The 6,129-nt window shown below is 24.6% G+C and overlaps 1 non-coding gene across 1 annotated transcript; it reads left to right on the forward strand.

Moving 5' to 3' along the window:
* The first annotated feature begins 5,767 nt into the window (after positions 1-5,767).
* TRNAL-UAG lies at positions 5,768-5,847 on the forward strand. The gene has a single exon. It is a non-coding gene; the product is annotated as a tRNA-Leu (tRNA).
* Positions 5,848-6,129: the final 282 nt, after the last annotated feature.

The raw sequence follows: 6,129 nt of genomic DNA on the forward strand, positions 1-6,129 counted from the left end.
GCTACTACTAGACTTGTGATACACTTGCACATGCCTCCATCAATTGTGAAATTGAAATTGGAGTTGTCACACAAAATAATTATTGCTTTTTTTTCGATTTTGATAAAATTAGCTAATTAAAATATAATCAATATAATTTATCTCTAGAACCGCAAAATGGTTCGGGCTGACTAGGTCCAGTTGGGTCATTTCACTCGCACAATTAGTGTCCGACCCCCTTTTACTATTATAACTACTGGTACCTGTAACTTGAAAAATCATAAGAGAAGAAGAAATCGTTGCGTAGAAAGTCGTGCTTATTATCTCCTCCATCGTTGTTATGTAAGAGGAAAAGAGCAAAAAGCTTACTTTTAGATAGTGTCCTAATTCAAACGTCTATTTTAATTCATCCAATTTAGTTTATTTAAATATTAATGATAAAGAATAATTGTTATCTATTTAACTAAATTATAAATAAAGAAAATAAAATTAAATAAAAATTAAACGAATTGAATCATGCTATGTTTGTTAACTCATTTATCAACTCATCATATTATTTTAATCCGTTTGAAATTTAAACTAATAAAATCCGCCAAGTTGATGATATCTTACTTTTGATATTTATAGCTTTTGGTGCTATCTATTTATTATAAATAATATATGTCTCGTTAATTATTCTATTTAAAAAAGAATGTAACTAATTATTAAAGAAAAAGTATTCCCACCATAATTTAAAAGCCTCATGCCTTAGGCCTGCTTTTATAGGGTTTATGTTGCTTTCTGCTACGTATCTTCGTCTATTTTTAATTGTCATAATTTTTTTTAAGTTCAAATAATAATAATTTTAATAAATATTTTACGATGTCATCATATTGATTTCGCAAAATAATAAAAATATTATACTTTTTATACAGTTTTTAAATACTTTATTTTCTTTATTTAAATAATTGAATTAAACTTTAAAAATTGATCAAATTAATTTTTGAAAAACAGGACACAACAATTAAAATGAACTATAATAAAAAGAAAAAGTCCAATGTTTCTAGCACAACTTGAAAATGATGTAAGGTTCATGAAAACTACTTTATTTTATTATCAAAACCTTCTAGACTCTTTCTTTTAGTTTATTGAAAAAATACTATTATTAGATTGGGTCCACCATAAGAGATTAGATTAATATCAATCATAAACCAATTAATTATTAATTAATTAGTACTCATCCTAAAACCCTAGTATATAAGATAAAAATCCATATGTGATTAGTATTGATTCATATTCATAATTGCAACAATAAAAAATTGACCCAATAATTAATACAAATTAAATTTATTGTACATGAAGTAAGTTATATTTTTGAATGTTAGCCTACTAATAGGGATTTTCACTATTGCGATAACTATGATTTAAAATCAATCACATTATTTTAAGTCTCAATGGATAACTCTAAGGTTATATACTTCTTTTTGTATTTATATTTACTATTGTTGTGTTATGTAGAAAAGTCACTTGTAACGTTACATCACCCAAAAATATTAAAATCTTAAGATTAAATTGACAAGCAAAATATAGGTCATTCTCCATACTTCTCTAGAAAAAAACCAAAAGAATGACATACACTAAAGAAATGGACAAATTTTAAAAGAAAAATTTTATTGATAGAGACAACAAAGAAATATAAATAGGGAAAATCATTACATGGGAAAAGTATTTACTCATACTTAAAAAAAAAAAGGACTAATAGCCTGCAAATCGCATACAAGATGTAAATTATATTAGGCAAATTTTATGTGACAAATTCGAATAAAAATAGAAGTGAATCGAAGAATAATGTGTAAAAAATATTCATAGGATTATTTTATTCAATTCAATAATTAATCATATTTCTTTATTAGTGTCTTATTTCAACGCGAAATATGAATACAAGATTAATAAGAACTATATATTTGAATGTTTTTAAATAGTTTACATTATTATGAAAATATGTTTTGTTTTTTTCTAGTCACAGGAATTATTGAACATTATATTAATTTTTTTCAATGAGCTCAAACCCTAATGTCAATGACCAGCAAAAAAGTGCACTGATTTTTCAACACTAATTAAAGCTATATATATGTAAAGTCATTGATATAGATTTGAGTCCAATAATATTGGATATGTTTTTGTTGTGTAAATCTAAGTAAAACTTAAGTATTAGGGATATAAATGGTCGACTTTGCCCTTAAATTTTGCAAATTATCTAATCGCATATGAAGCTTTAACTCTGTTCTGGAGATTACACATTTTTTAACAGACGATGAATTAGGTTAATTGCGTCATTTTATATAGTTCAAAAAACAATTTTAATATTTTACTTTAGTATGATACCTATTAAATTTGAATCGAAAGATAATTTTTAAATTATATAAATTTAGACAAATGAAGTAATATTTTGTAAATACTAATGTTGTGCAATTTCAAGATTATCCAAAGAAAAAATAGCCAAATAAAAAATCCTATTAAAGTGACTTATGAAAGCAACCAAAAGTTGAATTGCTTGTTAAATGCAAATGGTAACAAAATGAGACATATTATTTAAAGAGTCAAAATTAAATGATTGGATTAAGATAAGATAAAAATGTTTTATGTGTCACATGTTTTAGTTATACCAGATTTACATCATGATGTTTTTTTTACTTTGTTATCTAAAGCTAAAAAAAATAAATGAATAAACAATTTTTTTCAACTCTATAATTATTTACAATATGATCAAGTGATAGTAACATGTTTTATTAAAATGATTTCTTTAGTGGAATTTGACTATTTCCAGTAATAACAATTGACAAACATTATCGTTAACTGAGGTGTGATAATGATTTTGATTTATGAATTTTTAAGAACTCAGCTTGGTGATATTTGGATAAATTATTTAAACATATTTTGTTTGACATAATATAAGATTTTATCGAAACGAGTGAATTTTGCTAAACGATAATGATAACATATTTAGTGTAGTCAGAAGTTGAAGCATAACAAAGACTTTTGAATGGTAATTACGGGAAATTAATACGACATTTTGAAATATAAGAAACAATAGATATCAATAGAAATCAAAATACAAAAAAAAAATTATTAAAGCAATACTACGATAACTAGTACAAGACAATCGCCGGCCCACTGTAAAAGGCTTTATGAACCTAAAATTAATGGGCCAGATCCAGATCAATATTGGTCTTGGGCCCAATAAATAAAGATATGGGCTGCTCTGTGGACCCTTATCATTAGCTTAGTAGTACTACAACCCAATTCTTAATATTTCTAGCTACGGAATCAAAATAGGGAAAATTTCGTATATGGCAAACTTATTTGATTTTAAATAACATTATATGGGTATAGTTTACCTAATTACATTTTATGGGTATAGTTTAGTTATTTTAGGTATCTTTAATTTTGTATATAAGGTTTCTTTTGTTTTTTATTTATATAATCTTATTTTAAAAAGTGGTTTGTAACTGAAGCGTTAAATATGCTAACAATAAATATAGATAATGCCATAATTTAAGGTAAACGTCCCTTTTTTAAGGTAAACGTCCAAATTCATTTTTTTTTTCAAAAAAAAATAAGAATTATACAGCAATTGAAACAAAAGATAAACTTGTTTTTGCTATTTATGAAACAGCAGTTCATCAATTTTTTTATTTTTTCTTTGTAATCGAATTCAGGTAAGTGTTCATTGGATGAAAATTCATGTTTATTATTGCAATAATTATACAATGTTCTATTGGATTTATAAATTTTGATTTATGTGCGTTCGTTATTGTGGTGTCGTAATTATTATTTTTTTGAAAACTGGTTTCAAAATATGATTATTTTAAGCAGAAATTTCGTACTATACAATTATATACTTTTTGTTGATGTAGTATTTGTATATTATAAAGAAGATCAGTGTAAGCAAATACAAGTAATCGCTGGTGATAATTGTATATAGCCATAAAGTAAGTGTTTTGCTTTTGATACAATTATATACTTTTTTTGATGTAGTATTTGTATATTAAAAAGAATATCAGTGTAAAATCAATTCAGTAATTTGATTGTATAATAGTGTTGTATTAATTGTATATATGATCTCTTTGAATGATTTGAAATATATATTTTTTTTATAATTGTATAGATAATGGCTTCATTGGCTATTTTGGTTATCCATTCTGGTCAATATGTGTACATGAATATAGTAGTTAAACATGGCAATATATACATCTGTCTAAATGACTTTGTATATACTCCAATAATATATAAACTTAATATATACTAACTTCAATAATTTGTATATAACTACTAAAATATACAACTAACAATCATATATGAAATTTTTCCATCTGTATGACTAAATTCAATTACTTTGTGTATATATGTATACAAAAATAATAATAATAATGAGCCTTTAATATACAATCCGCTACTACCACTATTAAAACTTAGTATATATGTATACAAAAACAGTCAATTTTGAAAACAGTCATGGACAGATCAATTTTTGTATATTTATATAAACTTAATATATACTAACTTCAATAATTTGTATATAACTAATAAAATATACATTTTATAATCATATATGAAATTTTCCCATCTGTATAACTAAGTCCAATACTTTTTGTATATATATACAAAACAAAAATAATAATGAGCCTTAATATACAATCTGCTACTACCACTATTAAGACTTAGTATATTATTCATTATACATAACTTAAAGTATGTATAAAGTAATCAAATCCATAGACACATATACAAATATATAACTAAAACATGTGTGTACTAAACATGCAATATACTATATACAATTACGTGAATACAAAATTTACTTAAACAATAATTTTTTGTATATTGACATCTAAGTAACAAAAAAATTGTATCTAAATTTGTGTTTTAAGCCACTACGTCATAATTATGATGTTCTTCAGATCCATCAACTTCACATGCATTTTCCTCTGAATCAATGTTTACTGCTTTCCTCTTTCTTCTTCCTTGTACAATTTTAATGCCTCTAGTTTTAGCATTGTTAATAACTTCTTGAACTGTCGTAGGGTCATATTTTTTCTTTGATCTCAATTCTTCCATTGTTTGTTCATGTTGAACTTGTTTTGATTTTACCATAGACCCTACATCAACCCCAAAATCTTGAGTTAAACCCATTGAAAACGATGGTAAATTGTCAACAAAATTGACATGCAATGGAATACCTTTGATAATCCTCATATATGAAGATGATTCATTAATTCTGTGACTAATTTGAGATCTAATAAGAACAAACAATCGATTATTTCATCAAAAAAATATGAAAAAACATAAGAAACACAATACATATACAATTGTTGAATAAGGAAAAAAAAAAAGGAAAACGACTAAAATTTAGGAGTACCTACGAAAATTGAATTCAACTTTGGGAGGGAGTAATTGAATTTTGGACAATTTGAAATTCAAATCGGATAGAGGTATTAATTGTAGGAGAAAAAGGTGGAATATGAATAGGAGAGATAATATTGTTTTAGTAAAATTATATACAAAATTAAAAAAAAAAAGGTTTTTTACTATTGGTTATATAATAGGTGGTGGACCCCATTAATTATAGCAAAAAAAATAAACTATAATTATAGAAAGTAAATAAATTAAAATATACCCCTATTATATAATTACTTAGGAATGTTTGCCATTCCATATAATTTTCCCTATTTTTATTATATCATAACAGAAAAAGACTTTTGATAATTGATTGTTAAGAAAAAAAAACATCATTAACATAACAATAAAAGACAGTTTGGCCGAGTGGTCTAAGGCGCCAGATTTAGGCTCTGGTCCGAAAGGGCGTGGGTTCAAATCCCACAGCTGTCAATTTTTATATTATTTCAATTTTCCCCTAAAATTCAAATTATTTTTTATAAAAAAATTACCCTTATTTTTAATTTTCCCTAAAACCCAAATTTTTTACTTTATTATTTCTTATTTTAATTTTCCCCTAAAATCCAAATTATTTTTTTAAAAAAAATCCCTTTATTTTTAATTCTTTATTTTAATTTTTCCTACCCAAGAGCACTTATTATTTTTTGGAAAATTAAATACACAACTTATTTTATCATATTATCTGAAATTCTTACTATTTAAAAAAATTTATAA

Source organism: Solanum pennellii, chromosome 6 (assembly GCF_001406875.1).
Source record: "Solanum pennellii chromosome 6, SPENNV200".
Taxonomy (NCBI): domain Eukaryota; kingdom Viridiplantae; phylum Streptophyta; class Magnoliopsida; order Solanales; family Solanaceae; genus Solanum; species Solanum pennellii.